General features: G+C 43.0%; 1 long non-coding RNA gene across 1 annotated transcript in view; it reads right to left on the bottom strand.

The window, feature by feature from the left end:
* Window positions 1–6,844, bottom strand: part of LOC111926735 (uncharacterized) — a 32,875-nt gene extending 26,031 nt beyond the window's left edge. Inside the window, exons 1-2 of the long non-coding RNA XR_015280601.1 lie at window positions 6,376–6,844; window positions 5,069–5,163 (exon numbers count right to left, since the gene is read on the bottom strand). This is a non-coding gene — a long non-coding RNA (uncharacterized LOC111926735). The remainder of the gene's footprint in view (window positions 1–5,068; window positions 5,164–6,375) is intronic.
* Window positions 6,845–12,000: the final 5,156 nt, after the last annotated feature.

Below are 12,000 nucleotides of genomic sequence, written 5' to 3'. Positions count from 1 at the left end.
ATGAAGCACAAATTTACCAGTGTGCCTGAAATTCTGGATATCCCTTAAGGCCTATGCCATGCAGCCTGTGTGCTTGCATGTCAGAGGTATGGCCTGCAGCTGAGCAACCTATCTTACTGATAGCACAACTGGATGTGGTCATTACTTCATCACTGATGGCTCATAGCTATGAGAATCCCCTCTTGTTTAAAAGCATTCTGGACTGAGCAGTCAGCATCCCTGCTGTGACCCAAGATTGTCACCTTTGGAAGCTGATCTCTCAGAAAAGCATTCCATCTTTTCAGAGCAGAGTTGTCCTTCTCTGTTCAACAAACTGCCACACAGGTTTGCTAAGAGAAGAGAAAAGCAAAATACAAATTGGTAAAATAAATACCTGTGGGGCTAATGAAAGTTGATGTCTTTTTTCCATGTTTGAGTTCTACTTTTCAACTATGAAAATTCAAATTTAAGTAGCTCAAACTTACTGTCTTTGTTGTTTCTGGAGGTGTGTCTTTGTTTCACTGAATATCCCCTTTCCATTACGCTCACGTTTAAAGCTTCTCACACAGAATACAATTTACCTTCTTGTGTAGCGTGAGATCAGAAGCCAGAGATTGTTTAGTAAACGATGGCTTAGGAGGCGTTCTGTTTTACATAAGCAATAGCCTAAAAGCAGCCAAACCAGAAGGGCAAAGAAAATGTAATCATTTCTAGGAAAAGGGAGCAGCCCTCTCATTATCATTCATTTGTTGGAAATACATATGTATTTTTTTAGGTATTAATAATAAACAGTTTTTCACTGGATCACTTTTCAGGTTGATGATATACTTTCCATATTTTGTTTAAAATCCAGCCCTCCCTATCTTAAGAGTACTGAGCTGATTTTATTGCCAATTCTGAAAAGTGTTAACAGGAGTAAATCTCCCCTTAAATTACTGCTGTTGTTCCCTTGCCCTGAGCCAAATTCACTGCTAAGCACCTCTGACCACACAGCCCATATAAATGTACATAATAGAGGAAGTGCCTCACATTTGCTTATTCTCACAGAATTAGGAAAAAAGCCTTACAAAAACCTGTATTACTGTAGCTTTTGATATATAAACATATATATTTGGTTATAGCTTACTTTTCCATACCACATGCTCAATATTCAGCAGAAAGACTAAAGTCAGATATGCAGATGCCAAAAAAAGTGCGTAACATCCAGAGGAAGAAAGAAGGAAACTAAAGCCATTTGGTGGTGTCAGTTTTCATTGTGTATTACATTGTGGGAGAGCTTTTGAACTCTGGTATGGAGGAGCTTTATTAGAAACCCATTCTCCTCAGACCTCTGGAGGCCTAGTCCTATACATAAGCAAGCCAGGTGCCAAAAAGAAATTGGGAAACTCCTATAGAAGTGTGTTTCTAAGGTTTGAGCCAAACACAGTGAACTACCGCAAGCAGGATTACTACCAATGAGTTTAAATATTTCTGCAAGAAATTAAAGATGTTTCTTACTTTTTTTCCAACTCCTAGATTAATTTCCTCTATTTTCTTTTACACTTTAACATCTCTCTTTTTTTTTTTGCAGCTCCTGTGATACACTGTTTTTCTTCCTTCATCTTTTGTTCTTCTGATGTTGCCTATTTTTACTTCCTAATTCTCATCTCCTTATAGACCTTCTCTGTGTCCTGTTTTCCTCTTCTCCTTATTTACCCTTTCCTTGCTCGTTCTTATTTACCTCTTTGCTCTCTATGACCTAGAGTAGCATAAGTTCATGTAAAAACTTAACAATATAACTATGATGAACTTAACACAAAAAAAGTGAAGCAGCAAATTACTTTGTATTATATTAGCTGGAATTAGTAAGCATTCTTACAGAACTCCAGCTCAACAAAAGTGCTATCACTTATGTATCTGGAGAGCTAGGAGTTTAATTTCATTTTCAGTGCTGCACTTTGCTTAGTCTTTGCTGATAGACTGATGAAGCAGCCTGGTTGAAAATGAAATGATTTCAACAACTGTGAAATACTCAATGACATAACGGCCAAAATAAAGACATCATTCTCTGTGTTTACATCGGTACTGATTCTTAACAGCATGCTGTTTAAGCTCAGCATAAAGCTCTGCTGCTCTGAAACAATTCAGGTACAAGGACAACTCTTACAGCCAATCATGCTCTGTCCCTATAAAGGATTATTATATCAATCTAAACTGGCATGTAAGTTGATGCTCACCCCTCAGCAGCTTAAATTTACATTGTGACCCACAGACTTATTCATGTCCCACCTCTGAGAATCATAACCCCATGATCACTACCTGCACATCCACACTACCCAAAAATCAATGGCTGCTACAGCATTACACCTATTATCAAATCCAGTTGCTTGTCAATTAACCCGATACGACATCTGCATGAAGGATTTAAATAAGGAGCATCATATTATGCTGTGTGATCGATAAAGTGAGAATGTAGGCACTGACAAGGCTTACCATTTGGCCTGATACCACAGCATCCATCTCTTTGGAAGTTATTTATGCTCCCACTGAATTATGGCTTGTATTCAAATATTGGCAAAGATGCAATGTACAAAAAGTGTAACATCTACACTATGCTGTGGTTGGCTACAGCTCTTGGGAATCTCTTAAAAGAGTAATTTCTCCTTTAGGAGCACAGCTCTCAGTCCAGGACTTAGGAGTGGATCCCTTTCATTTCAGACAAAAAGGTACTACTGAAAAAAATTACCAGAGGAGGAGATGTGTTCTTCAGTACACACATGTACAGTGGAAAGAACACCTTTCATAGTGCTGGCTAAACAGAAACTTCATTAATTAGAAAGAATCCTGACTTCCATAAAGTAAAACAAGATTCAGCCTTTTTCTCCACCAGGAAAAGCAAATGAGCTGACGAGGATAATGAAATGCATCCAATTGACGAATGAGTTCACTCTGGACACTGGAAGAGAATTTAGCTCCTTTATAATTTAAAAGAACAGAACTGCCCTCAGTACAGTGGGATGCCCCACATACACTCAGAATAAGGACATGGAACAACTGTCCTCCCAGTTACTCTGGCAGCAGTGGCATTGGTTTCTCAAGTTGGAAAGACATGTCCTGCACTTGAACAAACTGGTGATCTGCAAGTTGTGAGTGAGAAAAAAAGAAATCTATCCTGTTGAAGGGCTGCAAGCAAGTGATATGAAGTATGTTTAATGGGTTCCTGTTATGTTTAGCTCAAAATTTAGGCTGTGTCAAATAACTTTTTACCAATAGTGATAGAAGCTTTTCCGTTAAGAAATACTGCAGTGGAAACAATTTGGTTATAGACAGATAAACTTCAGTAATACCTGTGGAACAAACCTGTGGCATGGTGCTGCTACAGAAGCCAGGCGTGATAGATATTAGAGGAAAGAGAGGGTGTCTAGTGCTCAACTCGAAACTCAGAATAGAAACATGGGTGGAGACCTAATATTTGGGAAATGTGTATCTACACAGGCATTGTAAAAAACACACTGCTGTTGAACCTAGTGTATTTCAGTGTACAGGCTGACTATAAATATCAGTGCCCACATCCACTGCCACTGCAGGCAGTGGAAGCTCTTCAATTGATTTTAGTACCACAGGCTATAAAGTTCCATAAAAAAAATTTCCTTCTATCTCACTGTCTCCCACAAAATAAGTTTTGGCTCACAAAGTTTTTACTCCCCCTCTTCCGAGTGCATTGTTTCAAACTCTTGATACTTCACGTGTGAATGCATAACATAAGCCCTATCAAAACATACAAAGACAACTTTCAGGACACTCCTGAACATTACAAAAATTCATGACATTTGAGAATTTGGCTTGGTACAGCAGGACAGCAAACCAAAATGTTTGTCTTTAAACTCTCTAGGTCCACAGGTATATCCAAGTGTGAGGCCTCATAGGAATCTTCGGGAAATGGACAACCTGAAGACCAGAGTGCTTTTTTTTGGTTCTGCTTTAACAAGTGAGAACACAACTGAGATTTTGGATTTATAAAAATTTGGCTGATTTAATGGCACAGGGCCTATCTGAAAGAGAAGTTAAAATTACCTCTCTCCCTTTTGTTCAATTCTTATATTACGTTCACAGCACTTTATGAAGTCCTCCACTCTTGTTTAGAGCTCAGATGGTTTTCTACATGCTAAGGAGGTATTTTACTGAATATCGACTTACATGTTTTGCAACATACTTTTTCCTGGAGTAGATGTAGCCTCTGAGAAATGAGGCTGCCATGGAAAACTGGAAGACTCACAAGGACTGTAGGCTGCATCTTTGAAAAGTGTTGCCATGGTTGCAATGGAGCAAACCTACTTCCTCTGGTTCTTCCACAGAACCTGGAGCCCTTGATGAGGTGGATTTTGCAACCAGCCAAACAAGGGGACATAAGGGTGTGGGAAACAGGAATATAACTACAGAGAGTTACAATGGACAGGTTCCCCAAACTATGATGCTGGCAATGCAGTCCTTGAGAAAGGAGGACCTCTCCTCTCAAACCATGTGGCAAATATCTTCTGATAGGTGAAGGGTACTTGTATGAGTGTGTGTGTAGGTGGGAAGTGTTAGCCTGACCATGACAAGGTCAGGAGTCAAAACTGATAAGAGACAGATGAATGTTCTCACAGTTAAACTTAGTAAAGGAAAATTTGCTTAATTGGTATGGAAACAGTTAAGAGGGTTTTTGATGGAAAATAAGATAAGACAAAGTAAACTTTCTATAAACAATCATCTCTTCCTCTTAGTAGATTCTATATGAATATGTCTGAGAAAAAAAAGAGACTGAAAAACTCCTGAAGATCTCTACCATGGCAAACTGTGAAAAGCTATGGCATGCTATAAACATCTAGAGAAAATGGCATCTCTCTCATAGTACAACACAGCCTTCTACTGAGATGCAAGCCTGTAAAAATAATAAATGTCTTATTTTTACAGAAATAATCCAGACAAAAACATATACTTAGCTGCCCAAACTACAGTCCCTTAAAGCAACACAAGAATAAATACACACCTTGGTTTTGCAGAGAGAACCACCACGACTCTGTAAGTGTAAATAGCGTAAGCAGTAGGTAATAATGCTTGTTTGTCTCACCTTAAAATATAGTGGAGAGTTCCAAGCAGAGAAACAGGTGGTTGTGTAAGCTCCACAAGTCTTTTTATCTGTGTCTTATATTAAGTATTGCCAGCCTATAAAGAATCAGGGACACAAGTGTCAAGAGAGGTAAAATAAAACAATACCAGTGACAGTCATAATAACACATTTATGTTTCCTTTCCTTTTGGCTCAGATCTGCTACAACACATAATGTAAGTTTCTGCTCCAAATAAGAGGACCAGAACCAGACATTTTCCTTTTAGATGAAAGCCAAAATTCTTACTTGCATAACTGGAACTTTACAGATTTTCTACCACAGAACATCAGTTCACCAAACAATCATGAGAGCTGACAACAACACTTTTATGAAAACTACATTTAGGAGACAAGCAAAAATTGCAGACTGGTGTAAATCACAGCTACACCTTGTTCAGAAAGAGCCACATGCTCAGTGTCAAAAATGGGCAGAACTCCAAGTAAGATGTGTACTTGTCAATTAGTGGATGAAATTTAATCTGTAAGGGAAGAAACATATTGCACATGGGAGAAGATAGCTCAGGGAGGGGTAGTATTCACACACAAAACAATATCTCCCATTTCACTGAAATCCCCAAATAGGCAATGGCAAGTGATAGTGGTGACTATCGATGGACAGCTTTTGGGTGGCTCACGTGAAATGATGTCGGCAGAACATACCTCTGCCGAACTGACAGGCTGGTTCGTGCAGGATCCCAGCCTGAGCAGGCTCAGGCGAGTTTCATGCATTTAAGGGAACATTTTGTGTGCACTTTAGGAAAGGAGCTCAAGGCTGCCAGAAGCAGGCACTGCCTCAGCCCCCACTCCCGAGTTAAGGTCTGTGTGTTATCTAAAGTGGGGGGCCATGGAGTACCATGGCTCTTGGTACCCAGCACTCCTGAGGCAGCACAGCCTGTGCCCAGGCCGATCTGTTCATCTGGAGAAGAGAAAACTGTGAGGGGGCCTCATTAATGTGTAAAAATATCTAAAGGTGGTGGGGGGCAAGTGTCCAAGAAACTGGAGCCAGGCTCTTGTTGTTGGTGCAAACCATTGGGTCACAAGGAGCAGTGGGCAGAAATTGCTGCATAGAAGTTCCACATGAATGTGAGGAAACTGCATTACTGTGTGGGTGACGGAACACTGGAACAGACTGCCCAGCAAGGCTGTGGAGTCTCCTTCACTGGAGATGAAATTCAAGAGTCATCCGGACACAATCCTGTGCTGTAGGATGACCCAGCTTAGGTAGGGAGGCTGGATCAGATGACCCACTGTGGTCCCTTCCAACCTTACCTATTATGTGATTCTATCATCCTTTATGCAGCACAGAAATTGATTTCTCTGTTCCTGTTTTACACCTCCTTGGCAATTCGTACCAAACCGGCACAGATTTTTTATTTTAGAGATGCTGAACACAGGTGGAGCGAGCAGACAAGGCCTGCCGGGAAGGGTGCGGGAGCCCCGTGACGGGCTCGGCTGGAGGGGCCTCAGCTCTGACCCAGCCGTGACTTTCGGAAGTTAGGCCCGGCCATGGGACGCCTACGAGCTGCCCTCGACCCCACGGAGGAGAGCTCTCGGCTGGACCTACGCCTCCTCCTGACCCGCCCGGGGCGGCCGAAGGTGAGCCCTCACCCCTGGCCGCTCCGGAGCTCCAGGCCGGGTTTTGCGGGCGGCCGCGCCCCGGCGGCCGGGGCCGCGCTCCCTCCCCGCGGCAGAACGAAGCGCGGCCGGGGCGCGGCGGTGCCTGCGCCGGGCCGGGCTCGGGAGGGGGCAGGGAGCGCCCAGCGGGAGCCGGGGCACGGGGACAGTGTCCTCTGCCCGCGTCCCTCGCGGGAGAGAGCGGCTTTCCGGGCTGGGAGCCGGCTCCCCGCGCTGGGCCCGGGGCTGCTCGGCCCCTCCCGCCGCTGCTGGCGGCCGCGGGGCGCGGGCGCTCAGGCTGCTGGCGGAGCGACCCGGAGCCGCTGCCGGGTCCCGCGGGCTGTTCCCGCATATTGTTTCCCTGAGAAGTGCCGGGAGGCGGGGGGTGGGAGAGGGGGGATCTGCCTGCAGTTGCTCCACGTGCATCAATAGTTGTCAGTAACATCGAACTGACGTCATCCTCGGGTAAAAAGATCTCTCTTTTGTTCTCGTTCCCTCCCACCACTTCTTCCCCCCCCCCCCCCCCCCCCCAGCCTCCCGCTTAAAAATCAAAAGCCAGAACATTTGCAAAAAATAAAAATAATACGAACTCCTCTCCCCCACGTTAATTGCAATGCAAAGGGAGATGTTGCATTACGGATCCTGCCTGGGCTGTGCTGGGCTCTAATGAATGCGCCGAGCCTTTGATCTGGGTGAGTCAGTTGGGTTCAGTTGTGCCGGAAGGTTAGTTGCACATCCTGGCTGATCTGAAATTCGATCAGCAGAGGGGGCAAAGAAAAAGAAAAGCATTTTAATGGGAATCAATAGAGGATCATAGGGTCCTGGAAGGAAATAGGTGTTGATTAAAGATGTGTGGGTTTTGTTCGCTTTTTTTCTTTCTTCTTTTTTTTTTCTTTTTTTTTTTTTTTTTTCTTTCCTTTTTTCCATGTACACGACTTGTTTAAAAATAAATAAACACCAAAAGCAGCCCGGCAGAAACGAGGGAGGGCAGGCTGGAAAACAGCTTTCCCAATCACCCGTGTGTTTGTGTTCCAGGGAGGCAGTCAGCAGACCGAGAGTTTGTGCAATGCTTCAAGCTACAGCGCGCAAATTTAAAGCAATAGGCTCCAAAGGATAGCTCCCTTTCTCACTGCACTGCATTTCTGTGCCTGAGCTGTTTACTAGTGCATTATTAAATAAGCCCAAAACACTCGCCCCTCTCCCCCCAAGCCAACTTGTTTTTTTCTCCCTTCCACTTCACCTCCCCCCTTTTCCTGCCTGCTGCCGAGCCACAGGGATTCGAGATACCCGACATGAAGGTGCAGACCTGTTTTGTTGCAGTCACAGGTTTCAAAGCTAAACTTTCTAGGCACGTTTCCACTGTTTAGGAAATACTGAGCTGGAAGGTTCTGTACGTGTTGCCTGACTTTACGTGAAAAAGAGGGAATTACAATTGTGTCGGAACATTTTTTTCTTTCAGAAGGAGGTGAGTCAACTTCCTACACAAAGGCTTGAATCACCCACCCTGCACATTGCAATAAAATCCGGACTCTCTTCCATTCATGCGTTCGTGTACAAATGCACATGCAAAAATGGGGATTGCAATTGAAGAGCTGGGAGAAGCTGCTGGTGGAACGCTGAGCATCCCTGGCATAATTATATGCTGGCTGTCATCATAGAAACAGGGCATTGCTGCACCATGGCGGTCATGTTTTTGTCCAAATGGGAAACCTTCTGATCAGTTTAAGTTTCCCATTGAGTTGCCATTTCTTCTGGTTTTGCATTCTGGCATGGCTCTCCCTACCTGCTGCTAAAGATTTCCACATAATTCAGAGCCGTTGCTCTTAATGGCATTGCAATGGTGTGTCCAAGTCCCATATAGAGCATGAATTTATGCAGGAACTCATTAACAGGCAGCTTTTCAAATGGGGACACAGAGTGGGAGGAAGGACCTCCCAGATGTAAGGCCAAAGAGATTTCCTGCCTCCCAGGTAAAGATAGGCCATGCTGTCTCACCATGGGGTGTTTGAACATCCTTATCAACAGCTGAATTGCAGTTGCCGTGATGATTTCTATTCTGAATAAGAAATAGAAAACACTTGTTCTATCTTTATAGTTTTTCCTCAGGGTTTGTTTAAACTAAAAATATTTTGGGGCACATTTTTGGATATTCTGGCAAATATTCATCATAATTTGCCTCCAATTTATATATATATATATAAATATATAATATATATATTTCTGTGATCTTTGAAGAAGATTAGTGGAAAGGGAGTGTTACATAACATGACCACTTGATGACCATTTTTTAATTGTATTTTTTTAATAATGATGTTTTTTTCTGTTATGACATGTAATTAATTTATTTTAAAATGATGATGACAATGATAATAAATTCTCTGTTTGCTGCAGGGCAAAATGCAATAGAAAATGGGATATGACAAGTGCCATTGTCACTCGCTAACCTGTGAACACATGGAAGACAATGGAAGGTCAACCACCTAAATTAAGTATATACCTCCTCTAGGTTTGTGCTCATGGAAGGTACCAGATTAACAGCCTAGGAGAATGAAGGGCTTCTTTTATTGTCAGAACTGGTACAATAATGGGATCTTTCCCACACCTTGCTTTACTCGTCACTGCCTCAAACCATTTTTCGGAATAGACCACAATTACACTCGGAACCTGCACAGACTTGTGTTCTTAAATATATTTGTAGAGCTAAGTCATTAGTACTAAGAGGCTGTGGAGACCTGAGAGGCTGTCGAGGCTGAGCTATCTGCTGAGAATGCTAAGAAAGTTGTGAATTATTCAATTTTTATGTGAATACTTGTGAAATAGCACTGGAACATTTCATATAAGCCAACATTCAGCAGATTACCTGCATCCATTCTGGCCTAGATTTGATCTATGAATGAATGGCTCTCAAGCCCTCAAAAATGCCCTGGGCAATCCTGTTCTATTATCTCCACCATTGTTTTTCCATCCAGATACCACAGGGATGAGCACAATCAGCAGAGAAAATGAAAATCAAATTGCCTACCAAGAGCTGACCATATGGGGCAGCTGGTTGCTGCTTCCCAACCCCCTGCCTGATGTCTCTTCCCTGCCTCGGATGATGTGCTACTGAGTGCTAGTCAGTCCCTGTCACCCCTTCCAAATCTGTTGTTATGCTGCAGACAAGTGAATTTCCTTAGGTTTTATGTTTTCTGGGAATGTATCTTCTTTCCCCTCCAGTTTTCTTGTTCCTCTGTATACTAAAACTGTTTGGACTGTCCCCCTCTGCTTCCACCCCCCCTCCCCACACACCCCCCCTCCCCCGCCTACTTCTGCTCCTTTGAATATGAACACTGGGCCTAGAAATAAGGAAAGGAGGCCAAGAGGAAAATGTGTCTCACTGAGACTTGCCAGATATCCAAGTTGCATGTGGAGAGACCGAGTTTCAGCTCATGTGTCTGGCTCGGACGGCAGCGTAGACCATTAAACATCCTGTTGTCTGTTTTGCACTGTCCAGACAGCACAGCTCCTTACACTGACACCTGGAGGGGCTGGGGGGCACAGGGGGTGGAGTAGTTGGGGTTACTGCCATGTTGAGCTGAGATAAATCTGGTGGGTTATTGGTGATTTCTGTGCCCAGGAATGTATTTCATGCTACACCATAAAAATGAGGACATTGGGAGGAGGAGAGGTGTCTGCAATCAAATGCTATCACCTGTCATGTAGAGGAGCACTGTGCAGGTTTCTTCCTGCCAGCTTGTCCCCTTAGAGTCTCTTGGTTTCTGCAAGGTTCTACAAAACTGATGAGTGGTAAGTTATTATTATTATTATTAAAGTTTTTTTTGTTTGCTTGTTGTTTCATGGCAGTTCACACAGCCCAGTAAAGACTGGATCCCACTGTGCTTGGCACTGTGTAAACTGTGGTACTGTGTCCTGCCACCCAAGGAATTTGCAGTCTAAATAGGCAGGGCCAGCAAGGTGAGACAGAGGCACAGAGGAAAAAACCCCAACCAACTACCGAAAAAAAATCCCCACGTGTTGACTTACAGGCTGTCCGTTTTTTGACAGTTCCAAAAGAGGGTACAGTTTAAAATACCTGTGTTGCTAGATAAAAACACTCTCCTCCCCCAGGCAGATTAACAAAAATTAACAGAAAAAGTGCCGAGGTGTGTCTGCCACAGTACCTTAACACATTTCTCTGTGCTTCATTGTTCTCAGTCATTGTTCTCAGATCGTGGAGATCACGGATTGTGTAATACCTCTATTCTGGGACACCTAGGTTAGCACAGTTACTCTCAGAAGGGTGAAGGAGGAAGGAACTCTGCGGTAGCTTTAGCTGAAGGGGCTTTACTTCTTGTGGTTTGTGTCCTGACTTTCAGTAATTTTTAGATTTTGAGGACATGTATACATTTATCAGTTTGACAGTTTTGAAAATGCAAGTGCTCTAAATGTTAATAATATTTTTTTATGTATGTGTTTGATCTGTAATTTATTTTGTACAATAGAAATATTTTTACAGCACTTGCCACACAAGCATCACCTCATTCTACTGACTATTGATAGGAGATAGATGATAGCAGCATGTGCTTCCATGCAAAAAAAAAAAAAAAAGGAAAAAAGTAAGCCTGCTATTACGTTAATAGCGTCCTGTGACAGAGTCATAAAGAGTTTGTGCATTGGCTCAGAGCCTCTCTGCCCGGAGTATCAAGGCTCCTGGTTTCACCTGTGCTCTGGTGGGGAAGCCATGGAGAGACAGAAGAGCAGTTCCAGATTCTGTGCTGCGAATGCTTTCTTTTCCCACTGGTTGGCTACATCCATGCGTGCAGAGCTTTTGATTAGATCTGCTGTTTTGCCTATGGCAATCTTCACTGCAAACGTCCTTCGTCTATACATCATTTGAGCATCTATACATGGTAAGATTGCCACCTTTTATTACAGTAAGAACAGGAGCTTTCTTCTCAGTAAGCTTTGCTCCTTCCTTAGCTCTCCAACCACCCCTAGGGGAAGTGAGAAGGACAGGAAAACTTTGAAAAACCTTTCACCTCTTTGTTCTCCTTGGAAGAATGTGAGAAGAGTTTTTGTAAAATCCAAAGTAGGCATTCATAAAAGTGGGGAACTTGGTAAAGTAGGTACATGTAAATACACACAAATCACTTAATTGATAAACTCACATTTTTGCTCTTCAAGGAAAATTATATCCATGTATTTCTTAGCTTACATCTCACTTTCAGTCTTTGTTTCCCCTGTTACTTTTAACACCAGGGTCTCGGAGCATTACAATGCCTTTCAGCATTAAAAGCTTCC

This window comes from Cyanistes caeruleus, chromosome 2, assembly GCF_971803275.1.
Source record: "Cyanistes caeruleus chromosome 2, bCyaCae1.hap1.1, whole genome shotgun sequence".
NCBI lineage: Eukaryota > Metazoa > Chordata > Aves > Passeriformes > Paridae > Cyanistes > Cyanistes caeruleus.
The sequence above is the reverse complement of the archived record's forward strand: the minus strand, read 5'-3'. Positions and strand labels throughout refer to the sequence as shown.